Consider the following 27,643-nt stretch of genomic DNA (forward strand, 5'->3'; position numbering starts at 1 on the left):
TGGCTGTGGGTTTGTCATAAATAGCTCTTATTATTTTGATATACATTCCATCAATACTTAGTTTATTGAGAGTTTTTAGCATGAAGGGCTATTGAATTTTGTCAAAGGCCTTTTCTTCATCTATTGAGATAATCATGTGGTTTTTATCGTTGGTTCTGTTTATGTAATGGATTACTATTGATTTGTGTATGTTGAACCAGCGTTACATCCCGGGGATGAAGCCCACTGGATCGTGGTGGATAAGCTTTTTGATGTGCTGCTGGATTCGGTTTCCCAGTATTTTATTGAGGATTTTCACATCAATGTTCATCAGAGATACTGGTCTAAAATTTTCTTTTTTCTTTTTTGTTGTGTCTCTGCCAGTCTTTGGTATCAGGATGATGTTGGTCTCATAAAATGAGTTAGTGAGGATTCTCTCTTTTTCTATTGATTGGAATAGTTTCAGAAGGAATGGTACCAGCTCCTCTTTGTACCTCTGGTAGAATTCGGCTGTGAATTTGTCTGGTCCTGGACTTTTTTTGGCTGGTAGGCTCTTAATTATTGCCTCAATTTCAGAGCCTGTTATTGGTCTATTCAGGGATTCAACTTCTTTGTGGTTTAGTCTTGGGAGGGTGTATGTGTCAAGGAATTTATCCATTTCTTCTAGATTTTCTAGTTTATTTGCATAGAGGTGTTTATAGTATTCTTTGACAGCAGTTTGTATTTCTGTGGGATTGGTGGTGATAACCCCTTTATCATTTTTTATTGTGTCTATTTGATTCTTCTCTCTTTTCTTCTTTATTAGTCTTGCTAGTGGTCTACCAATTTTGTTAATTCTTTTCAAAAAAAACTGCTCCTAGATTCATTGATTTTTTGAAGGCTTTTTTGTGTCTCTATCTCCTTCAGTTCTGCTCTGATCTTAGTTATTTCTTGCCTTCTGCTAGCTTTTGAATGTGTTTGCTCTTGCTTCTCTAGTTCTTTTAATTGTGACGTTAGGGTGTTGATTTTAGATCTTTCCTCCTTTCTCTTGCAGGCATTTAGTGCTATAAATTTCCCTCTACACACTGCTTTAAATGTGTCCCAGAGATTCTGGTATGTTGTATCTTTGTTCTCACTGGTTTCAAAGAACATCTTTATTTCTGCCTTCATTTCATTATTTACCCAGTTGCCATTCAGGAGCAGGTTGTTCACTTTCCATGTAGTTGAGCGGTTTTGAGTGAGTTTCTTAATCCTGAGTTCTAATTTGATCGCACCATGGGCTGAGAAACAGTTTGTTGTGATTTCTGTTCTTTTACATTTGCTAAGGAGTGCTTTACTTCCAAGTATGTGATCAATTTTAGAATAAGTGCAATGTGGTGCTGAGAATAACGTATATTCTGTTCATTTGGGATGGAGAGTTCTGGAGATGTCTATTAGGTCTGCTTGTTGCAGAGCTGAGTTCAGGTCCTGGATATCCTTGTTAACTTTCTGTCTCATTGATCTGTCTAATATTGACAGTGGGATGTTAAAGTCTCCCATTATTATTGTGTGGGAGTCTAAGTCTCTTTGTTGGCCTCTAAGGACTTGCTTTATGAATCTGGGTGTTCCTGTATTGGGTGAATATATATTTAGGATGGTTAGCTCTTCTTGTTGAATTGATTGCTTTACCATTATGTAGTGGCCTTCTTTGTCTCTTTTGATCTTTGTTGGTTTAAAGTCTGTTTTATCAGAGACTAGGATCAAAAAGCCCTGCTTTTTTTTTTGCTTTTCATTTGCTTGGTAGATCTTCCTCCATCCCTTTATTTTGAGCCTATGTGTGTTTTCGCATGTCAGATGAGTCTCCTGAATACAGCACACTGATGGGTCTTGACTCTATCCTGTTTGCCTGTCTGTGTCTTTTAATTGGGGGATTTATCCCATTTACATTTAAGGGTAATATTGTTTTATGTGAATTTGATCCTGTCATTATGATATTCACTGGTTATTTTGCCCGTTAATTAATGCAGTTTCTACATAGCATCTATGGTCTTTACAGTTTCACCTGTTTTTACAGTGGCTGGTACCAGTTTTTTTTTCATGTTTAGTGCTTCCTTCAGGAGCTCTTGTAAGGGAGGCCTGGTGGTGACAAAATCTCTCAGCATTTGCTTGTCTGTAAAGTATTTTATTTCTCCTTCACTTATGGAGCTTAGTTTGGCTGGATATAAAATTCTGGTTTGAAAATTCTTTTCTTTAAGCATATTGAAAATGGCCCCCACTCTCTTCTTGCTTGTAGGGTTTCTGCTGAGAGGTCCGCTGTTAGTCTGATGGGCTTCCATTGTGGGTAACGTGATCTTTCTCTCTGGCTGCCCTTAACACTTTTTCCTTCATTTCAACCTTGGTGAATCTGACAATTATGTGTCTTGGGGTTGCTCTTTTTGAGGAGTATCTTTGTGGTGTTCTTTGTATTTCCTGAATTTGAATGTTGGCCTGCCTTTCTATGTTGGGGAAGTTCTCCTGGATAATATCCTGAAGAGTGTTTTCCAACTTGGTTCCATTCTCCCCATCACTTTCAGGTACACCAATCAAACGTAGATTTTCTCTTCACATAGTCCCATATTTCTGGGAGGCTTTGTTCGTTTCTATTTACTCTTTTTTCTCTAACCTTGTTTTCTTGCTTTATTTCATTAATTTGATCTTCAATCACTGATACCCTTTCTTCCACTTGATTGAATCGGCTATTGAAGCTTGTCCATGTGTAACAAAGTTTTCGTGCCATGGTTTTCATCTCCATCAGGTCATTTAAGGTCTTCTCTACACTGTTTATTCTAGTTGGCCATTTATCTAATCTTTTTTCAAGGTTTTTAGCTTCCTTGCAATGGGTTCAAACATCCCCCTTTAGCTCGGAGAAGTTTGTTGTTACCAACCTTCTGAAGCCTACTTCTGTCAACTCGTCAAAGTCATTCTCCATCCAGCTTTGTTCCGTTGCTGGTGAGGACCTGTGATCCTTTGGAGGGGAAGAGGCACTCTGATTTTAAGAATTTTCCGCTTTTTTGCTCTGGTTTCTCCCCATCTTTGTGGTTTTATCTACTTTTGGTCTTTGATGTTGGTGACCTACACATAGGATTTTGGTGTAGATGACCTTTTTGTTGACGTTGGTGCTATTCATTTCTGTTTGTTAGTTTTCCTTCTAACAGTCAGGTCCCTCAGGTCTGTTGGAGTTTGCTGGAGTTCCACTCCAGACCCTGTTTGCCTGGGTATCACCAGTGGAGGCTGCAGAACAGCAAATATTGCAGAATGGCAAATATTGTTGCCTCATCCTTCCTCTGGAAGCTTCATCCCAGAGGGACAGCTGCCTGTAAGAGGTGTTGTTTCTTTCTAACTGGGAAGTGTCTCCCAGTTAGGCTCCACGGGGGTCAGTGACCCACTTGAGGAGGCAGTCTGTCCATTCTCAGAGCTCAAACACCATGTTGGGAGAACCACTGCTCTCTTCAGAGCTGTCAGACAGGGACATTTAAGTCTGCAGAAGTTGTCTGCTGCCTTTTGTTCAGCTATGCTCTGCCCACAGAGGTGGAGTCTAGAGGCAGCTGGCCTTGTTGAGCTGCGGTGGGCTCCGCCCAGTTCGAGCTTCCCAGCTGCTTTGCTTACCTACTCAAGCCTCAGCAATGGCACACTCCCCTCCCCCAGCCAGGCTGCCACCTCGCAGGTTGATCTCAGACTGCTGCACTAGCAGTGAGCAAGTCTCCATGGGTGTGGGAGCCACCGAGCCAGGCACAGGAGAGAATCACCTTTTCTGCCAGTTGCTGTGACCTTGGGAAAAGCACAGTATTTGAGTAGGAGTGTCCCGTTTTTCCAGGTAGTCTGTCACGGCTTCCCTTGGCAAGGAAAGGGAAATCCCCTAACCTCTTGCGCTTCCCGGGTGAGGCGACACCCCACCCTGCTTTGGCTCGCCCTCTGTGGGCTGCACCCACTGTTCAACCAGTCCCAATGAGATGAACTGGGTACCTCAGTTGGAAATGCAGAAATCACCTGTCTTCTGCATTGATCATGCTGTGAGCTGCAGACCAAACCTCTTCCTATTTGGCCATCTTGGAATGTCCTCCCACAGTTGCTCTTATTCTTAACAGCAGGGCAAGAAGAAAAGGAATTCAGCTGAATTTTCAACAGACTTAATGGCATGTGGGAGCAGATGCAACAAATGAAAATTCCAAGGAAATGCATCCACAGAGTGAGTCTACATCCACCTACCAACATTTTCCCATGGGTCTTCATTAATGCACCAGTGAAATTTCCTAAATGCTTGAGACAAGGCAGAGGAACTGAAAGAAATCTTTTCTGAGATACATGATGTCTCTCCCATGTTCAAGGCAATTGCCCCCGGGGCAGAGCAAGAGAACTGAGAGAAATTCATCTAAGGCTTTCTAGGCTTCCAGCAGTACATGAGACAGGAAAGCCAAAAGAAAACATTTGAGGCATTCTGAGCTTTCAGCAACCAATGCCAAAGTGGAACAGAAAAGCTGGGGGAAATAAAGAAACCACTTGGAGGCTATATCAGTTTGTTCTCACACTGCTATAAAGTAATACCTGAGACTGGGTAATTTATAAAGAGGCTTGATTGGCTCACAGTTTCATAGGCTGTACAGGAAGCATGATGCTGGCATCTGCTCAGCTTCTGGAGAGACTTCAGGAAACTGTCAATCATGACAGAAGGCAAAGGGGAAGCAAGCATGTCTTACATGGCTAGAGCAGGAGGAAGACAGAGTGAGGGGGGGAGACGCTACACATATAAATGACCAGATCTCATGAGAACTCATTCATACCATGAGGATAGTACCAAGAGAGGATGTTGCTAAACCTTTCATGAGAAATCCACCCCCTTTATCGAATCACTTCCCACCAGGCCCCACCTCCAACATTTGGGATTACAATTTGACATGAAATTTGGTGGGGACACAGATCCAAACCATATCGGAGGCGTTTACCTGAAGCATTTTTGGGACTTAGAGTATAGGGTAGCAATGCTCTAAAGGCTGGAAAAAGATCCCTCAAAGACCCCAAATACTGAGAGGCAAAAATAAATAAATAAATAAATCCACACGTAAGCAAAAACCTGGCAATGAAGCTATAAAGCTGAGAGAAGTCACCATTTGAAAGCTGATGGCTGAGATGTAAAGTACAGAGGTGTCTGACATCTCTCCAGCACTCAAATCCCAAGGTCTGCTGAAGGGAAAGAAATCCTGATACAATTTTTAAAATATTTGATGCCAGTGGTGAAATTAATTAAGCTAAAGCTGCAACAAAGCCCAGATCCAGTTCAACCACAGATCAGAATGACTCAGACATCACTCTAAAGCCAAAAGAAGAGGAGCATGCCCTTTTCTCAAGGTAAATATTGCTTACTTTAGTCCCTACTACATAAAAAAATACAACACATAGTGAAAGTTATGTCACCCAAAAGTGCAAGAAATGTGACCCATGGTCAAGAGAGGAAATAATCAATTGTAGCAGATATAGAGATGGCTCAGTTGTTAGAATTATCAGACAGACTCTGTAATAAAAATGCTGATGTATATATTGGAAAAGATAAAAAATATGTATGAAGAAATGGAGAGTTTTAGCAGAGAGATGGAAGGTCTACAAAAGAACCACAAAGAAAAGCTAAAAATAAAAAATGTGATACCAGAAATAAAAAATTCATTTGGTGAGTTTAATGGCAGGCCGGACCTCTCAGAGGAAAATATTAATGAACTTAAATACAGGTCAATAGAACACACCCAAACTGAAACATAAAGAGTGAGGGAGGAGAAAAAGACAGAACAGAACATCTGACAATACCATTCAGTCTAATACATATGAAATTTGATTCCCAGAAACAGAAGAGAGAGGAGGGGGCAAAAAAAGTGTGAAGAGATCATGTTCAAGAACATTTTTAGAATGATATGTAATATCAACCCATAGATCCTAGAAACTCAACTAGTCCAAAGAAAGCTAAATGCAAAGAAAACCACACCTCGGCATATCATAATTAAACTGCTGCAAATCAAAGAAGGTGGCAAATCTTAAAGGCAGCCAGAGAAAAAGACACATTATATACAGGGAAACAATACAAATAATGGATGAAATCACCAGACAAAATGGAGGCCAAAGGACAATAAAATAATGTCTTCAAAATGTTGAAGGATAACTCCAAGGTTGAATCTTGACTGCCAAACTACTGTTGTCATCCATTGACACTCAATCTCATTATTGTCATCAATAGGTGTTTAGAACTAGAGTAAATCAAGAGACAGAATGAGCTCTGAGAAGCAGAGAGAAAAACTAAGGGGTTGAATAACACTCACAGTAATTGAGTGAGAAGAAGAAACCAAAAAAGGAAATGTAGACGACATAAAGGTATGCAGTGTTTCCAAACAAAGGTGCTATTGGCATTTGAGGCTGGGCAGTTCTTCATTGCCTGAGACTATAGCACACTCCAAAATATTTTGAATCCTTAGCTTCCAGTATAAATGCCAATGGTACTCCCCAGTCTTTCAGTCCTGAAACCACCAAAATAATGCCCACTGCTCCTCACATTTCCAAATGCTCCTGAAGAAACTATACCACTGTGTATTAAAGGTTTTCCCAGCCTTGGCAATGTTGACATTTGGGGCCATATGATTCTTTGTTGTAGGTGGCTGTCTTGTGTATTGTAGGATTTTTAGCAGCATTCCTGGCCTCTAATGAGTCAATGTCAGGAACACCGCTCCCCTAGTTGTCATACCCAAAAACATGTCCAGATATTGCCAAATGTCCACTGGGGATAAAATCCCATCTCTCCTCCTTTCCATTAAGAACCACTTGGGGAGAGGGGAGAAGCAACATGGCTGAATAGAAGGCTCTGCCAATCCATGACAAGGACACCAATTTAACAACTACCTACACTAAAAAAACACCTTCATAAGAATAAAAAAATCAGGTGAGTTCTCAGTATCTGGTTTCAACATCATAACACTGAAAGAGGCACTGGAAGAAGGTTGGGAAGACAGTTTTGAATTGCTGACACCATCTCCTCCCATCTCCCAACAGTGGCTCCATGCCATAGAGAATCTGTGCACTGTGGAGAGGGAGAGCACAGCAATTGTGAGACATTTTGTTGAACTCGGTGCTGCACTGTCACAGCAGAAAGCAAAACCGGCCTGAACTCAGCTAACACCTGCCCATGGAGGGAGCATTTTAACCAACCCTAGCTAGAGGAGATTGCCCATCTGAGTAGTTAGAACTTGAGTTCCAGCAAGGCTTGCCACCACAGGCTAGAGGGCTCTGGGGCCATAAGTAAACTTGAAGGGCAATATAGGCCACAACGGCTGCAACTCCTAGGTGAGCCCTAGTGCTAAACTGGGCTTGGAGCTAGTGGACTTGGGGGGCACATGACCTACTGAGATACCAGCCAGGGCATCTAAGGGAGTGTTTGTGTGCCACCCATCCCCCAACCCCAGGCTGCACAGCTCTTAGCTCCAAAGACTCCTTCCTTCCACTTGAAAAGATGAGAGGGAAGAGTAAAGAGGACTCAATCTTATATCTTGGATACTAGCTCATCCACAGTATGACAGGGCACTAGTCAGAGTCATGAAGGCTCCTTTTCAGGCCCTAGTTCCAGCATGACATTTCTAGACATACCCTGGGACAGAAGGGAACCCACTGATTTGAAGGGAAGACCTATCACCAACTGATTAAAGAGCCGTTGGGCCCTGAATAACCAGCATCAATACCCAGATAGAGCCCCTGTGGGCCTTGGGTGAAATGGAGACCTCCTGGCTTTAGGTGAGATTCAGCACATTCCCACCTGTGGTGGCTTCTGGGAAAGACTCCTCTGTCTGTGGACAGGGGATGGAAGAGTGGAAAGACTGTCTCATGGTTTGAATCCCAGGTCAGCCACAGTACAACAGAGCACCAGGTAGACTTCTAAGGTTTTTGACTTCAGTCTCTGGTTCCTGGATGGCTCCTCTGGACCCACCCAGGGCCTGAGGAACTTGTTGCCCTGAAGGACACAAGCCTGGCTGGCTTTGCCACTTGCTGATTGTAGAGCCCCAGGGATTTGAGTAAACATAGTTAGTGGCCAGGTAGTGATTACAGTGGGATTTGGGTGAAACCCAGTGTGATGTTGGCTTCAAGTCTGACCTAGTGCAGTCCCAGTGGTGGTGGCCACAAGGGTGCTTGTGTCAACCCACCCCCAGCTCTGGACAGTGAAGAACAGAGAGAGAAAGAGAGAGAAAGAGAGATTCTGTTTGGGAGAAAGTAAGAGAAAGCAAGCGTCTCTGCCTAGTAATCTTGTACTGATCTTATCCAAGACCATCAAGGCAGTAAGTACCTCTATGAGTCTGCAAGAACCACAGGGCTACTGAGCTTGGGATGCCCCCAATGCAGGCACAGCTTAGATCACAACACCTAAGTCCTTTTGAATAACTGGAAAGCCTTTGCAAGAAGGACAGGTACAAAGAAGCTCAGACTGTGAAGACTACAGTAAATACCGAACTCTTCAAAGCCCAGGAACAAATAAACATCCACAAGCATCAAGACCATCTAGGAAAACATGACCTCACCAAATGAACTACATACGGCACCAGGGTCCAATCCTGGAGAAACAGATGTGTGACCTGTCAGACAGAATTCAAAATAACTGTTTTGAGTTGAAACTCAAATAAATCCAAGGTAACACAGAGAATAAATTCAGAATTCTATCAGATAAATTTAACAAAGAGATTGAAATAATTAAAAAAATCAAGCAGAAATTCTGGAGTTTAAAAATGTAATTGACACACTGAAGAATGCATCAGAGTCTTTTAATAGAAGAATGATCAAGCAGAAGAAAGCATTAGTGAGCTCTAAGACAGACTATTTGAAAATACACAATCAGAGGAGACAAAAGAAAAAAGAATAAAAAATAATAAAGCATGCCTACAGGATATAGAAAATAGCCTCAAAAGGGCAAATCTAAGAGTTATAGCCTTTAAAGAGGAGGTAAATAGATAGGGATAGAAAGTTTATTCAAAGGGATAATAACAGAGAACTTCCCAAATCAATATCCAAATGCAAGGTTATAGAACAACATGCGGATTTAACCCAAAGAAGACTACCTTAAGGCATTTAATAATCAAACTCAGAAAGGTCAAGGATAAAGAAAAGATCCTAAAAGCAGCAAGAGAAAAGAAACAAGTAACATACAAGGGGCCCTAATATGTCTGGCAGCAGACTTTTCAGTGCCTTACAGGCCAGGAGATAGTGGCATAATATATTTAAAGTCCTGAAGGAAAAAAAACTTTCAGCCTAGAATAGTATATCCAGTGAAAATATCCTTAAAATGTGAGAGGAATAAAGACTTTCCCAGACAAACAAAAGCTGAGGGATTTCATCAACACTAGACCTTTCCTACAAGAAATGCTAAAGGGAGTACTTCAATCAGAAAGAAAAGGACATTAATCAGCAACAAGAAATCATCTGAAGGTACAAAACTCACTGGTAATAGCAAGAACACAGAAAAATCCAGAATTTTTTTTTAATTATATTTTAAGTTCTGGGATACAAGTGCAGAATGTGCAGGTTTGTTACATAAATATACATCTGCCATGGTGGTTTGCTGTACCCATCAACCCATCAACTACATTAGGTATTTCTCCTAGCAGTATCCCTCCCCTAGCCCCCCACCCACTGACAGGCCCCGATGTGTGATGTTCCCCTCCCTGTGTCCATGTGTTCTTATTGTTCAGCTCCCACTTATGAGTGAGATCCTGTGGTGTTTGGTTTTCGGTTTCCGTGTTAGCTTGCTGAGAATGATGGTTTCCAGCTTCATCCATGTCGCTGCAAAGAACATGAACTCATCCTTTTTTATGGCTGCATAGTATTCCATGATGTATATGTGCCACATTTTTTTTATCCAATCTATCATTGATAGGCATTTGCATTGGTTCCAAGTCTTTGCTATTGTGAATACTGCTGCAATAAACATACATGTGCATGTATCTTTATAGTAGAATGATTTATAATCCTTTGGGTATATATCCAGTGATGGGATTGCTGGGTCAAATGGTATTTTCAGTTCTAGATCCTTGAGGAATTGCCACACTGTCTTCCACAATGGTTGAACTAATTTACACTTCCACCAACAGTGTAAAAGTGTTCCTATTTCTCCACATCTTCTCCAGCATCTGTTGTTTCCTGACTTTTTAATAATTGCCATTCTAACCGGTGTGAGATGGTATCTCATTGTGGTTTTGATTTGCATTTCTCTGACCAGTGATGATGAGCTCTTTTTCATATGTTTGTTGGCCTCATAAATGTCTTCTTCTGAGAAATGTCTGTTCATATTCTTCACCTACTTTTTGATGGGGTTGTTTGTTTTATTCTTGTAAATTTGTTTAAGTTCCTCGTAGATTATGGATATTAGCCCTTTGTCAGATGGATAGATTGCAAAAATTTTCTCCCATTCTGTAGGTTACCTGTTCACTCTGATGATAGTTTCTTTTGCTATGCAGAAGCTCTTCAGTTTAATTAGATCCTATTTGTCATTTTGGCTTTTGTTGCCCTTGCTTTTGGTGTTTTATTCATGAAGGCTTTGCCCATGCCTATGTCCTGAATGGTATTGCCTAAGTTTTCTTCTAGGGGAAAAACCCAGAATATTATAACATTCTAATTGTGATGTGTTAACTACTCTTACCTTAAGCAGAAAGGCTAAAAGATGAACCAATCAAAAAATAACTACAACAACTTTTCAAAACATAGATCATGCAATAAAATATAAATAGAAACAACAAAAAGTTAAAAAGCTAGGAGATAAAGTTAAAGCGTAGAGTTTTTATTAATTTTCTTTTTGCTTGTTTGTTAATGCAAACAGTGTTAAGTTGTTATCAGCTAAAAATAATGGGTTATAAGATAGTATTTGCAAGCCTCATGGTAACTTCAAGTCAAAAAACATACAATGGATACACAAAAAATAAAAAGCAAGAAATTAAATCCTACCATCCGAGAAAATCACCTGCACTAAAATGAAGACAGAAAGGAAGGAAAAAGGAAGAGAAGACTGCAAAACAACCAGAAACAAATAAAATGATAGCAGTAAGTCCTTAATAATTAATGTCATCATAATAACATTGAATGTAATGGACTAAACTCTCTAGTCAAAAGACATAGAATAGCTGAATGGATAAGAAAAATAAGATCTAATAATCTATTGCCTACAAGAAATACACTTCATCTATAAAGACAGACTGAAAACAAAGGATGGAAAAAGATATTCTATGCCAATGAAAACCAAAAAAGAGCAAGAGTAGCTATTCTTATATAATACAAAATAAATTGCAAGACAAAAACTGTAAGAAGAAACTAAGACAGTCATTATATAATGATAAAGGGGTCAATTCAGCAAGAGGATATAATAATTGTAAATATATATGCACCAACACTAAAGGAACCAGATACATAAAGCGTATATTATTAGAACCAAAGAGAGAGATAGACCCCAACACAACAGTAGCTGGAAGCTTCAACACCCTACTTTCAGCATTGGACAGATCATTCAGACAGAAAATCAACAAAGAAACATGGACTTAATCTACACTATAGACCAAGTGGACCTAATATTTACAGAGCATTGTATCCAATGGCTGCAGAATACACATTGTTCTCCTCAGCACATGGATCATTCTCAAGGACAGACCATATGTTAGGCCAGCAAACAAGTCTTAAAAATTTCAAAAAATGGAAATTATATCAAGTATAGTCTCTGACCACAATGGAATAAAACTAGAAATCAATAACGAGAGGGATTTTGAAAACTATACAAACGTGGAAATTAAACAATATGTTCCTGAGTGACCATGGGTTAATGAAGAAATTAATAAAATTGAAAAAAATTAATAAATGAAAATGGAAACAACATACCAAAATACATGGGATACAGCAAAAGCAGGACTAATAGGAAAGTTTATACCAATAAATACCTACATCGAAGATGTAGAAAAACTTCAATTAAATAAGCAACCTAACAATGCATCTTAAAAAACTAGAAAAGCAAGGGCAAACCAAACCCAAAATTAGTAAAAGAAAAGAAATGATAAAGATCACAGCAAAAATAAATGAAATTGAAACAAAAAGCAACACCACAAAAGATCAATGAAAAGTTGTTTTTTTGATAAGAAAAAACAAACTTGACAAACCTTTAGCCAGACTAAGAAAAAAAAGAGAAACCTCCAATAAATAAAATTAGAGAATGAAAAGGAGATACTACAATCAATACCACAGAAATTCAAAGCATTATTAGAGGCGACTATGGGCAACTATAAGCCAATAAATTGGAAAACCTAGAAGAAATGGATAAAGTCCTAGACACGTACAACCTACCAATATCATACCATGAAGAAATCCAAAACCTGAATAGACTGATAACAAATAATGAGATTGAAGCCATAACAAAAAGTCCCCCAGTAAAGAAAATTCCATGACCTATAATTTTACTGCTGAATTTTACCAAACATTTAAAGAACTAATACCAATTCTATTCGAAGTATTAAAAAAAATACAGGAGAAGGAAAAACTTCGAAATTCATCCTATGAGACCAGTATTACTCGATACAAAAACCAGAAAAAAACATCGAAAAAGGAAACTATAGATCACTGTTTCTGATGAACAATGAGGCAAGAATCCTCTTCCAAATCTAGCAAACTGAATTCAACCACACATTAAAAAGATAATTCATCATGAACAAGTGGTATTTATCCCAGGTATGAAGGGATGTTTCTATATATGCAAATCAATCAGTATGGTACCTGATATCAACAGAATAAAGGACAAAAACCATATAATCATAGGAATTGGGGCTGGAAAGGCATTTGATAAAATTCAACATCCCTTCATGATAAAAACTGTCAAAAATGGTATGGAAGAAATATACCTCAATATAATAAATGCCATATACAACAGCTAGTATCATACTAAATAGAAAGACTGAAAGCCTTTCTTATAAGATCAGGAACATGACAAGGATGGTAACTTTCACCACTGTTATTTAACATAGTGCCGTAAGTCCTAGCTAGAGCAACCAGACAAGAGAAAGAAAGGGCATCCAAATTAAAAAGGAAGAAATCAAATTATCATTGTTTGCAGATGATCTCATCTTATATTTGGAAAACCTGAAAACCCCACCAAAAAACTATTAGAACTGATAAACAAACTCAGTAAATTTGAAGGATACAAAATCAACATATAAAAATCAGTAGCATTTCTGTATGCCAACAGTGAACAATCAAAAGAAACCAATAAATCAAGATTTTATTTACAATGGCTACAAATAAAATAAAATACCTAGGAATTAACTTAGCTAAGAAGTGAAAGATCTCTACACTGAAAACTATAAAACACTGATGCAAGAAGTTGAAGAGGATACCAAAAAATGGAAAGATATTCCATGTTCATGTATTGGAAGAATCAATATTGTTAAAATGTCCATACCACTCAAAGCAATCTACATATAAAATGTAATCTCTATCAAAACACCAATGACAAATCTCACAGAAATAGAAAAAACAATCATAAAATCTATATGGGACCATAAAAGACCTAGAATAGCCAAGCTGTCTAAGCAAAAAGAACAAAGCAGGAGGAATCACATTACCTAACTTTAAATTATACTCCAGAGCTATGGTAACCAAAATGGCATGGTACTGGCATAAAAACAGACACATATATCAGTGGCACAGAACAGAGAAGCTAGAGATAAATCTATACATCTATGGTGAACTCATTTTTGACAAAGGTGCCAAGGATATACATTGGGGAAAGAATAGTCTCTTCAATAAATGGTGCTGGGAAAACTGGATCCATATACAGAAGATTGAAATCAGACCCTTTATCTTTCACCATATGCAAAAATCAAATCAAAATGGTTTAAAGTCTTTAAATCTAAGATATGCCCTACAAGTACAGGTGACCAAAGCAAACTTGGACAAATGGGATCACAACAAGATCAAAAACTTCTGTACAGCAAAGGAAACTATCAACAAAGTGAAGGTACAAACCACAGAATGGGAGAAAATATTTGCAAACTGCCTGTCTGACAAGGGATTAATAACCAAAATATATAAGGAGCTCAAACAGCTTTATGGGAAAAAAACTAACAACCCAATTGAAAAATGGGCAAAAGATTTGAATAGACATTTCTCAAAAGAAGACCTACAAGTGGCAAACAGGCATACGACAAGGTGCTCAACATCACTGATCATCAGAAGAATGCAAATCAAAACTACAATAAGATATCATCTCACCCCAGTTAAAACGACTTTTATCCAAAAGTCAGGCATTAACAAATGCTGGCAAGGTTATGGAGAAAAGGGAACCCTCAGACACTGTTGGTGGGAATGAAAATTAGTACAACCACTGTGGAGAACAGTTTGGAAGTTCCTTGAAAAACTAGAGCCACCATATGATCCAGCAATCCCACTCCTAGGTATATGCCCAAAAGAAAGGAATATCGAAGAGATATCTGCATTTCCATATTTATAGCAGCACTGTTAACAAGGCAAGATCTGGAAGCAATATAACTGTCCATCAATAGATTGATGGATAAAGAACATATACACAATGGAGTACTATTCAGCTATAAAAAAGAATAAGACCCTGGTCAGAGAAATGCAAATCAAAACCACAATGAGATACCATCTCAAACCAGTTAGAATGGCGATTATTAAAAAGTCAGGAAACAACAGATGCTGGAGAAATAGGAACACTTTTACACTGTTGGTGGAAGTGTAAATTAGTTCAACCATTGTGGAAGACAGTGTGGTGATTCCTCAAGGATCTAGAACCAGTTGGATGGAACTGGAGGTCATTATGTTAAGTGAAATGAGCAAATAAGCCAGGCACAAAAATACAAATTTTGCATATTCTTACTTATTTATATTCTTACTTATTTGTGGAAGCTAAAAATTAAAATAATTGAACTCATGAAGGTAGAGAATAGGATGATTGCCAGAGGCTGCAAAGGGTAGGGTGGGGTTCAGGGAGAAGTGGAAATAGAAATGGGTACAAAGAAAAATAGAAAGAATGAATAAGACCTCGTATTTACTAGCATAACAGAGTGACTATAGTCAATAATAATTTAATTGTACATTTTTAAATAACTCAAAGAGTATAACTGAATTGTTTGTAACACAAAGGATAAATGCTTGAGGTGATGGATATCCCGTTTACCCTGATGTGATTATTATGTATTGCATACCTCTATCAAAATATCTCATGTAACCCATAAATATGTATACCTATTATGTACCCACACAAATTAAAATTTTTTTAAAAGAATCACGTGGGCTTGAGAAAGCAAAAAAAAATGTGAATCTTTAAAAAGAGATAATGAAGTATAATATCAGAAACAATAAAGAGGTAACGGAGAATGCTTACAAAAAAGAAGAAAATACATCAATACAGCAGTGTACACTGAGGTCAGGTTACAGGGTGCTAAGAAGAGAATGGGTTGAGTCATTCCAACTCATTGAAGTGTTTCCTTCAGTCTCTCTCAAGTTAGAGAATCATTGATTGGCAGCATAAAAGCAAAATCAGTTCTCACTGATTAGATGAGGAAGGTGTGAGAGGGAGGGCTGGAAGGGAAAGTGGGCCAGAGCTGATAAGGATTAGAGAGAAAAAAGGAGAAGGAAGGGAATGAAGAAGAGATGAAGGAAGGGGAGGAGGAAAAGGAAATGGCTAAGGTGGAGAGATTTAACACATTTAATTGAATTATAGTAGTCCTAGTTTCTGCCCTCAGTAGTTAACGTATAGGAAGCACTCCACTCTTGACAGATGATAACAAATAGATGGTAGATGAGTCCAAATTGGATAGAAGGAGCTAAATCCCTACCTCACTCCCTACACCGAAACAAATTTCAGATCAACATTAAACTTAAAAATTGAAATTATAAAGGTGTTGGAAGAAAGTGTGAGTGGATTTTTCAAAATAATATGGGCATATAGAAGACCTTTAAAAGCGTATTACAAAATCCAAATTCTGCAGAGGAAAAAAGTGCTAAATATGACTGATTATAAAATTTTAAAACTCTGCCTGGCAAAAACACATCATCAAGATAAAAAAAAAGGAAACTGGAAAACATTGCCACACATATTACAGACAAAAATTTTTGTCTCTTTGTGACTATACAAAGGACCCATAAACAAATTTTTTTAATGGGGGGACAAACAAGAAAATGAGAAAATAATTAGGGAGTTCATAGCAAAAGAGAAACAAAAAGGCAACAAACCTTTAGAATTATAAAAATACAAATTAAGATGAAAGATGCCTTTTCACCCACTAGAAAGGAAAATATTTACAATATTAATAATGTTTAATATCACTGAGCATGTAGTAAACTAATTTCATATCTTCTTAGAGGGCCTTTAAATTGGTGACATTTCTCTGCAAGACAATTTTGGAATATCTTTCAAGATTAAAAATGTACAACCCTTTGACCTAACAAGCATTTTCCCAGGAGCTTATCTGGAGACATTAACAGAAGCCTGCACCAAGATTAACTCCCCTGAATGCTCACTGCAGTCTTATTTCTGAGAGCAAATGCAGGGGACAACCTTAAGTGTCAGCAGCAAAACTGAGTCAATACTGATGCTGATCCCTCTCCTGGGGGTCAGGATTTTTCCTAGAGAGTGAAGGAGGGCTTAACGCAGTGGAGAGAAGGCAAATAGCTCAGGTGGAAAATCATTAAGACCTACACAGCACCACCCATGCTTACGCTCAGCTATTTTAATAAGCAGTTCTATTTTTAAAATTTTTTTAAAAAAAGCACTGAGTAGAAAAGCATTCTTACTACACCACATATTTAGTAACCATAGGGGCTTGAAAAGCCACAGCAAAATTTATCTGGGGTCCTACTCTAAGCCATGTATCCTAGTTAGGAACATGGCTGGTGTCAGAGTCCACGTAACTCATCGCCCAATTCAGTACATTTTCATTAGAGAAGATATGGTCATATTTATTACCTTCTATGTTAGAATACTCATATATTTGAATAGGACCTGAACAAAAGTCTCTTAGCATTTCCTAAGCTTTACACCTTAAAATAAGCACTGTAAACCTCTTTATGTTATCAGTCGCAAGCTGTTCCTGTTTGCGTCTGTTTGACCTGGTAGCAAACTTCTGGCTAATTATGCTAGTGTGAAACTGGCTATCATGCTTAAAGGCAAGTTTACATTAGAACAATTAACTACTGCATTAATTTCTGTAGTGTGAATAAGCTCAAGTGTCATATTCTATATCATCAAATTAGAATTTGGAAAAAATAATTGTTTTCATCGAGACATTTTACAAAGATGAAGTTGGTGAACCAAAGGCTAAATATATATTTTTAAATATGTATGCATCCAAATCACTTAACTACAGATTAAAATGGGTGGAGCACCAGGGAATCTTGTATAAATTATACTGAAACTCAGTGTTGCCATTCCCATAAAATAGAGACAGATTGCATCACTTCATTTGGAGAATATCACATCTATATTTGTACCACTTTTGCATTTTAAATGATAACTATGTTTCTTGCCCAGATTTAGTTCAAGATATGGATCAATACTTAATTCAATAGTTCTTAGAAATTTACTCTGAATATAATCCTTACCAATTAAAACATGTTCTCTCTTTCAAAAGCACAAATCAATATATGCTGTCTTAGGGCAAGTTATTGCTGTTTTGTGATTCACCTAATGTATCTATGGTAGGGACTATATTATGGTCAATATAAAAGTAGAAACTTTTCGTTATGCAATTAAAGCCATAGTCATTCATAATTATTATTTTCATGCCTGTATCCCCTTCTCCCTTTCCAACACACACACACATCTTACACACACACACACACACACACACACGCACTTTTGTAAACCTTGAGCCATGCCCTAATACAATGTGCTCAACAAATATTTGTTGGATTGATGATGAAATGTCCTTTTCAACCATGGGAGACACTATCTGCTATCTAGCCAATATCCCTTCTTGCCTCTACCACTCCTGTGAAGAAGACCTGGATTTGTTCAACTGGTGACTAGGATCTGTACCCCAACAACAGGTGATGCATTGTGATTAGTCTAAACCAGTCATAGCAATCTCATCCTCCTTGGCCAATATTGACCCAAGGGCGGCCCCGTAACCCAGTTCTGACCATTGAGATGTAAGTGAGTCTTCAGAGTAGGACTTCTAGACTATCTTTTGCTTTCTCACTACAAAAGATCAGACTCAGCTGGCAAAACCCTTTGTCCACCCCTTTCTTCCTGACTAGAATGCATGGGAAGCCAGAGGGGCAGCTGCCATTTTGCGATCACAATAAATAAAGGCAAAAGACTGGGCCCACAGGCACACGCCCAGCTAATTTTTTGGCTTTTTGTTGAGATGGGATCTCGCTTTGTTGTGAGGTCCCCATATTATCATTAGTCGTCAGCAGGGGCTCCTTTAATTCCCAAAGATGATCCATATTCCTTACCCCCTTCATCTCCAAGCCAGCAAAGAATGCTTCACACATCACATACCTTTCATGCTTCAAATCACGGACTTCCCCTACCCCTAGATTCTGATGTAAAGGGTTCATGCAATTAGGTCAGACCCACCAGAATAAGCTCCCTATTTCAAGGTCAACTGACTTAGAACCTTAATCACATCCGCAAAATTCTTTCACAGCAGTACCAGATTAGCATTCGATTGAGCAATTGGGAGAAGGTGTGGGGTCCACCACAGCTGCAAATCCTGGGGCTAGCTTAAAATCCTGCCCTGTATCACACCTTCTTGAGGACGGGGGGCCTTATGTACATTTCTTAACTTCCTGCCTTTCCTACCACAATGTCCTTGTGATGTTTTTGCTCTGCTGTCAGAAGTTCTATTTGTATTTGTTTATTTCAAGTTTATGTTGAAAGCTTCCTAAGGTTCAGGTATGTTTATGGGCCACCTGTGTAGATTATTAGCCAGTGATTTATTCACAGTGGAGGTGATTTAGTAAGTCCAAGGTGAAGCCAAGAATTTACATTTTTTTTTGAGACGGAGTCTCACTCTGTCACCCAGGCTGGAGTGCAGTGGCACGATCTCGGCTCACAGCAAGCTCTGCCTCCTGGGTTCACACCATTCTCCTGCCTCAGCCTCCCGAGTAGCTGAGACTACAGGCACCCGCCACCACACCCAGCTAATTTTTTGTATTTTTAGTAGAGACAGGGTTTCACCGTGTTAGCCAGGATAGTCTCGATCTCCTGACCTTGTGATCTTCCCACCTCGGCCTCCCAAAGACAATTTACATTTTTAAACAGTGCCACGTAAGGGTTAAGAGGCAGGTGGTGCATGAATGTGAATGCCTTGAAGGCAGGGGCCGTTCTCACCAGGGCTGCTGTGAGGCATTGATAATGAAAAGTATATAAATCACCTGGTACATAATAGGAATACAAGGAATGTTGGCCCTTTTGTTTCTCTAATATCTGCCGTATAGTATGCATTAAATAAATATTAGTTGAATGGCAAAATAAGATGTTAAGAGTACCTGCCGGGCACAGTGCCTCTATGCCTGTAATCTCAGCACTCTGGGAGGCCCAGATGGGTGGCTCACCTGAGGTCAGGAGTTTGAGACCAGCCTGACCAATATGGTGAAACCCCATCTCTACTAAAAACACAAAAATTAGCTGGGCATGGTGGCATGTGCCTGTAGTTGCAGCTACTCGGGAGGCTGGGGCAGGAGAATCACTTGAACCTGGGAGGTGGAGGTTGCAGTGAGCCAAGATCACTCCACTGTACTCCAGCCTGGGCAGCAGAACAAGACTCCATCTCAAAAAAAAAAAAAAAAAAAAAAAAGAATACTTCTGGCTGCAAAAATACAGAAAAACAACCTAATACTCTGTTTGTTGTCCCCCAGTACAAGATGGGGTACATTGTTGCAGAAACTGGTTCAGCAGCAAAATGACCTCAAGGCTCTGAGCTGGTGTGTCTGTGATTATTTTTTTAAGAAATCAGGTTTATTAAAATATAGTTTACAAATTATACAGTTTACCTGTTTCCAGTATATGGTTTGTTAGTTTACAGTATATTTACAGAGTGAAGCAACCATTACCAAAATCTAATTTTAGAACATTTTCATCATCCCTCAAAGAAATCCCATACCCATTAACGGTCATTCCCAAGCCCCTTCTCCTTTCCTAGCCCTAGAAAACCACTGATCTACTCTCTACCTCTATAGATTTGCCTATTCTGGACACTTCATATAAATGAAGTCATATAATACGTGGGGTTTATTGTCTGGCTTCTTTCACTTAGCATAATATTTTCAGGGTTCACCCATGTTGTACATGAATCATTTTGTTTCATCTTTTAATTGTGGAATAGTACTTCAATGTATGGATATACTACATTTTGTTTATCTGTTCTCTGTGATTGTCTTGATCATCCCTTCACAGTAGCATTCTCTTAAACTGCATTCAATGCAGCTAAGGAGAAGCAGGCCCCTCACCAATTCTCTTTTTATAAGGAAGCAGTATTTTTTCCAGGAGAACATGAGCAGGCTTCCTCTTACATCTCATTTATCAGGATTGGGACACATGACCACCTGGGCTTCATGGGAAGCTGGGAAAGTAAGCATCTTTGGCAGAAGGCAGGCAAGGATTGAGGGGACTGGAAGTGTCTCTTGGGTTTCTGCTCCTATGGGATTTATAATTATTTTTTTCATTGTAAATGAATGCTTAGCTATTCTTTCTTTATAGACATTGGCATTTTGATATACAAGTTAGGGTTGTGTCTGGTTGAACATAATGTCTCCCTACTAGGAGAGTGACCTTTAATTGACTCTCAGAAATGGAGGGTAGGCTAATAGATTACGATTTCTCAGATCTTTATTTTTTCTTTTTCTTTCTTTTTTTTTTTTGAGGCACGTTCTCTCTCTGTTGCCCAGGTGGATAGCAGCAATGAATTCATAGCTCACTGCAGCCCCAACCTCCCAGGCTCAGAGGATCCTCTCACCCCAGCCTCCAGCATAGCTAAGACTATAGGTATGCACCACCATTCCTGGCTAAATTCTTTATTTTTTTTGTAGAAACAGAGTCTCACTATGTTGTCCAAGCTGGTCTTGAACTCCTGGGTTTAAGCAATCTTCCCTCCTTGACCTCCCAAAGTGCTGGGATTACAGGTATAAACCATCACGCCCAGCCTGACCTTTATCTTTTAAAGATACCTTCTGAAATATTAACAGGTGAAATTATAGGATGTCTAGGATGTGCTTCAAAATAATCTGGGATGGAGGGAAACAGATGGGGGTATGATGGGGCAGCATTGGCTATGGGAAGGTGATTGTTGGGGTGGGATGAGGGGTAAATAGGAGATTCATTACCTTAGGCTGTCTGCTTCGGCATGTGTTCTAAATTCTCAAAAAAAAAATTATGTAAAAGATCAGTCTGAAGTCAGTAACAGTAGTAGCAGGTCTGACTAGAAACTTAGTAATGGTGATGACCCATCTAAAGACTATAGATTCAGAGCAAGGAATACATGTTGGTGGTTGAAGAAGCAAGGTTGAACCACATTCACCCAGTATTGTCTGGAGGAAAATCCTCTGATCATAGAGCTAGAGATGCAGCCCCTGGTGCCCATCTATCTCCACGTAGACTGTGAGTCCTCAAGGCCTCTGACTTGACGAAGCTGGCCCAAAAAGCTGATCTGCTAGACCCCTTGCCTTCCTTTCTCTGCTTCCCAAACAGATTTCTAGAGGAGAGAATATGTTGACTCAATTAAGTAGTCTGGCCCCATGGGATTTATGGTTACCTTTTCTCTGTAAATGAATAATTTGTGATTCTTTTTTATATACATGGAATTTATAATTATGTTTTCATTGTAAATGAATAATTGTCTATTCCTGTTTATATACATTATTATTTTAGTCTAAGAGTTAAGGATACATTTAGCTGTATATAAAAAGAATCCAAAATAAGAGTGGCTTACATGCACAGAGTTTATACTTACCTGCAAAAGAAGACCACAAGAAGGTGGATCAGGATTGGTGTCGGTTCACAAAGTCAGTGGAGGCCTAGGTTATTTCTGTCTGTTCCATGGTATTAATCTGTTTCAGCTGATATAATAAAAATAATATATATTAGATGGTTTAAACAACAAACATTTATTTCTCATTGTTCTAGAGACCAGGGAGTCCAAGATCTATGCACCAGCAGATTTAGTGTCTGGTGAGGACCTGCTTTCTGGTTCATACATGGCTCTCTTCTAGCACTGTCCTCATATGACAGGAAAGGGCAAGACAGCTCTCTAGGGTTTCTTTTATAAAAGCACTAATCCCACTCATAAGAGCTCCATCCTTATGACCTCATCACCTCCCAAATGTCCCACCTCCAAATACCATCACAGTGAGAATTAGGATTTTAACATATGAATTTGCGGGGAGAAAAGAGACACAAACATTCAGCCTATAGCACCCATCACCCTAGTGATTAATTTCTGTCTTCATAGTCACCTCTTGCTGCAAGATTGCTGTTGAAGCTCCAGCACTCAACTCTGTATTCCAGGAAGCAGGAGAAAGAGTAATGTAATACTCCCCATTGGCCAGAACTTTGACAATGCCCACATATATCTGAAAGAAAGACCAAAAAAGGTAATTATCAGCTAAGCACATTGCCACCTTGAATAAAACAGGCTTTAATTACTAAGGGAAAAATTAGAAGAGATATTGGATAGGCAACTAGCACCCCAGTTAGTGGTTACTATGAATCAGTCCCCAAATTCTAATCAACCATAGAGTTGCCTTACGCAAGTTGCTGCGCTTCCAAGATTAAAGTAGGTTCACCAAGGCAATATTTCTACCAAGAAATTGAAAGCTTGTTGGGTAAAGTGGGGGTAAATTTTATAAAAGAAATGTAACTAAAAGGAAAATACAGTTGATCCTTGAGCTACATAGTCCATTTATAAGTGGATTCCCTTTGCCTCTGCCACCCTGAGACAGCAAGACCGGCCTTTCCTCCTCATTCTCCTCCTCAGCCTACTCAATGTGAAGACAATGAGGATGAAGAACTTTATAATGATCCACTTCCACTTAATGAAGAGTACATATATTTTCTATTATGATTTTTAATAATATTTTTCTCTAGTTTACTTTATTGTATGAATATAGTATATAATACATATAACATGCAAAATATGTATTAGCTAACAGTTTATATTATTGGTAAGATTTCCACGCAACATAGGCTATTAGTAAAGTTTCAGGGGAGTCAAAAATTATACAGGGATTTTTGACTGTGCAGGGGGTCAGCACCTCTAACTCCTGTGCTGTTCAAGGGTTAACTGTATAAGTCTAGAGATAATCAAGTTTTAGATTTACTTTGACTCAGAGGTTCATGTGGACATTAGGTCTTTAGCCCTGCTTGTTTTTGATTCCTAAAGCTGTGTCCTCCTCCAGCTTCACTCTCAGGATGACTTGGCTGTGGAAGTTAAGCTTTTGTCAATAGCTGCTAAGTTGTCTATCTGCTCTTCCTTCCTTCCTTCCTTCCTTCCTTCCTTCCTTCCTTCCTTCCTTCCTCTTCTTTCATAAATAAGGTATATTAAGTGTCTTAACTCAGAATTTCCCAGCTGTTTCCCAGCAACGTCAAAAGTACTAAAGTAGAATAGTTTCTCCCTAAGATGTCCACATCTTAGTCTGCAGAACCTGTGCATACATCACCTTCTATGGCAAAACGGGCTTTGCAGGTGTCATTAAGTCAAAGATCCTGAGATAGGGTGATTATCTTAGATTATCCGAGAGGGCTCAGTGTCATTGCAAAGATCCTTATAAGAGTGAGGCAGGAGGATCAGAGTGAGGGAAGGAGATGTGACGAGTGAAGCAGAGAGGAATGCAGGCAGCCTCTAGCAGCTGGTAAAAGCTAGGAATGGCTTCCTTCCTTCCTTCCTTCCTTCCTTCCTTCCTTCCTTCCTTCCTTCCTTCCTTCCTCCCTCCCTCCCTTCCTTGCTTTCTTCTTTCTTTTCTTCCCTCTGTGGCCCAGGCTGGAGTACAGTCGCCTCGCTGCATACTCTCTGCGTCCGGCTCCTGTGATTCTCCCGCCAGGGCCTGCGAACTGCCTGGGATTGCGGGCGAGCGCCACCACCCCTCCCTGGTTTTTCTCCTTTGGCTGGACGCGCGGTTTCGCCATGTCGGCCAGGCTGGTCTCCAGCTCCTCACCTCGAGTGCTCTGCCCGCCTCGGCCTCCCGAGGTGCTGGGACTGCAGACGGAGTCTCGCTCACTCGGTGCTCGGTGTTGCCCGGGCTGGAGTGCGGTGGTGTGGTCTTGGCTCACTGCAGCCTCCGCCTCCCAGCCGCCTGCCTTGGCCTCCCAGGGTGCTGGGGGGATTGCAGCCTCTGCCCGGCCGCCGCCCCGTCTGGGAGGTGGGGAGCGTCTCTGCCTGGCCGCCCATCGTCTGGGTTGTGAGGAGCTCCTCTGCCCGGCCGCCCCGTCTGGGAAGAAGTGAGGAGCGTCTCTGCCCCGCCGCCCCGTCTGGGAAGTGAGGAGCGCCTCTGCTCAGCCGCCTCGTCTGGGATGTGAGGTGCGCCTCTGCCCGGCCGCCCCGTCTGGGAAGTGAGGAGCGCCTCTGCCCGGACGCCCATCGTCTGGGAAGTGAGGAGCGCCTCTGCCCGACCGCCCATCGTCTGGGATGTGAGGAGCGCCTCTGCCTGGCCGCCCCGTCCGGGAAGTGAGGAGCCCCTCTGCCCGGCCGCCACCCTGTCTAGGAAGTGAGGAGCATCTCTGCCCGGCCGCCCCGTCTGGGAAGTGAGGAGCACCTCTGCCCGGCCACCCTGTCTGGGATGTGGAGAGTGCCTCTGCCCGGCCGCCCCGTCTGGGAGGTCTACCACAGAGGCCAGAAGCAATGTGGGGGCTGGACGTGGTGGCTCACGCCTGTAGTCCCACTACTCTGGGAGGCCGAGGCGGGTTGATCAGTTGAGGCTAGGAGTTCGAGACCAGCCTGGCCAACATGGCGAAACATATGAAAAATACAACAGACAAACCAACCAACCAACCCAGCAACAACAAAACAGGTCTACCCTGGAGTCATACTCTAATTTTTTCTATTTTCCTCCCTTTCTGATCCTTTATCCCACTTTCTTTTTCTTCCCCTTCCTTCTCCTTCTTTGTCAAATAGAGGATTAAGTTATTATCATTGATCCATACAAAGTCCCTCTCTCATTTATTTTCTTTAATTCCCACCCCCCATTTCTATTCCCCGTCTTCCCATGTGCAACCTTCCTAATATGTTTGATATGCATCTTTTTGTTTGTATGTACTTTTAGAAAATGTTTATTGTTTTGTGTGCAAAAAAAAATTAATAAAAAAAAAATAAATAAATAAATAAAAAGAAAGGGAAGAAAAAAAAAAGCTAGGAATGGGTTCACCCCTAGAATGCCCAGAAGGAACTCAGCTCTGTCAATACCTTGGTTTAGCCCCCATAATACCCTTGGACTTCTAATGTCTGGAGCTGAAGGATAATTATTTAAGCCACTAAGTTTGTGATGCTTTGTAACGTCACCAATAGAAAATTAATATAGTCCTCAAACCCGTGCTTCAAATTATAATGTTCTATGAACTCGCTTTACATTATTTTAACTAAAGGGCCCAAATATTTTAATTCTATTTTCAAAATTGTTTTCACATATTTAATAATTTTAATGTTAAGATATGTAATATCTGATAATGTCAAATAATATCTGCTAGATAGATAAACCCACCACCAATTAACAAACTAGAACATTACCAATTTCATTCTGTGTGCTTCACCTGATCCTATCACCCACACCCACAAAGGTGTGGGTGGTATCTTGAATTTTATATATATATAATATATTGTATTGATATAATAATGTATTAACAATATATATTAGTGTATATCTTATATTATTATATATAACTATATTATATATTAATACAATAAATTAATTTAATATAATAAATTATATTAATAATTATTGATATAATAAATTATATATAAATTATATATTATATATTATTATATGTGATATATACTTATATTTATATAAATATAATATTAATATTTATATTATGTTATATATAACATGTTTATATTATGTTATAGAAATATAAATATTATAAATATTTATATTTCTATTTTATATGTATCACTACTCAAGACATTGCTGGTTCTTCTTTTTGAAAATTATAGTATTGTAAGTTGTTTTCTACAAATTACTTTATGTATTTATTCATTTTTAAAGAATTTTTTTAGATAGAAACAGGGTCTCACTATGTTGTCCAGGCTGGTCTCAAACTTGGCTCAAGCAATCTTGTTTCTAATATTTATCCATATGGTTATGTGAACTTACAGTTCATTTATTTTCACTACTGAAATATATTCTATTCTGAGACCATATCACAATTCATCCATTCTACTACAGATGGATGTTTACAATACTTTCATTTTTTTGTTATAATTATGAACCGTGCTATTATGCACATATTTGTATGTGCCTCTTAGTGCACATGTATAAGAGTTCTATTTTAAAGATAATGCAAAGTTGTTCTCCAAAGTGATAACAATTTCCATTCATATAAGCAATGCCAAAGTGCTGTCATGGCTCTAGCTAATCACCAGCCTGTGGTATTTTCATACCTCTTAATTTTTGCCATCTTATAGGCATAAAATAATGCCTCATTAGAGTCTTACTTTGCAGTTCTCTGATTACTAATAGTGTTTAGCATCTTTCCATTATTAAAGTTGCTCTAATTATATGGTTCATGTCTTTTATCCATTTTCTGCTGGATGGTTTGTCTTTTTCTTATTGACTTGCAAATAATATGTTGTTAGTTACATAGCTTGTAAATATCTTCTCCCAGTTTTGGACTTCTCTTTTCATTTTCTTATGATGTCTTCTGCAGTGCGTAAGTTCTTAATTTTAATAAACTCAAATGTATCAATATTTCCTTTCATAATTAGCAGTTTTGCCTTATGTTTAAAAATCTTATCCTGAAAATGTATTTTCTTACATTGCCTTCGAAACATTTTTAAGCTTGACATTTCATATGCAAATCATGATCCACCTGAAATTTATTTTTGTGAGTGGTGTGAGGTATGAGTTCAGATTTATTTTTTTCCATATGGATAATTAGAGGCCAGCACTCATGTTGAATCTTCCATGCTTTTCCCAATGATCTGCAATGCCATCTTGTCACATTTAAAGTTTGCTTATGCGTGTGCATCTATTTCTGGGCTCTATGTTCAGTTTCATTGGTCAATTTTTCTCTCCCTGAGCCAAAACCAATAGACTTAATGACTCTGGCTTTGAAGTAAGTTTTGACTTCTAACACTGTGAACATCTATAAAACAGGACAAAGACATGAGACAACAGCACAGGGCTGTGATCCTTAAGAGTAAGACACAGAAGGGGAGCTCCACATCCAGCTCTCTTTCTGCCTGTAGGCATTTTCTAAGCCAAGGCATTGAGAAATGGAGCTTCAACAAAAGCTGTGCTTTTACTGGATGGAGGAACAAAGATCAGATTTGGGGGCTGCTGAGGCAACTGGAAGTTGTGACGTAGGTGTTGGAAAGAAGGGAGATAATAGAGAAAGGCTTCTGTTTGGTTGAACACTAAGCTCAATCTCTGAAGGTTTCACAGAGCTGAGATTGCTAAAGTTCTAGCCAGTCAGTGTAGAGAGACCTATTCGAACACTGTGGCAATGAGTTGA

General features: G+C 39.3%; 1 long non-coding RNA gene across 1 annotated transcript; it reads right to left on the reverse strand.

Moving 5' to 3' along the window:
• Positions 1-20,989: 20,989 nt before the first annotated feature.
• LOC129487265 (uncharacterized) lies at positions 20,990-23,896 on the reverse strand. Its single transcript, XR_008659275.2, has 5 exons — positions 23,638-23,896; positions 23,299-23,398; positions 22,435-22,551; positions 21,933-22,038; positions 20,990-21,674 (listed from the first exon to the last, which is right to left on the reverse strand). It is a non-coding gene; the product is annotated as an uncharacterized lncRNA (long non-coding RNA).
• Between the last annotated feature and the right edge of the window lie 3,747 nt (positions 23,897-27,643).

This window comes from Symphalangus syndactylus, chromosome 8 (genome assembly GCF_028878055.3).
Source record: "Symphalangus syndactylus isolate Jambi chromosome 8, NHGRI_mSymSyn1-v2.1_pri, whole genome shotgun sequence".
NCBI lineage: Eukaryota > Metazoa > Chordata > Mammalia > Primates > Hylobatidae > Symphalangus > Symphalangus syndactylus.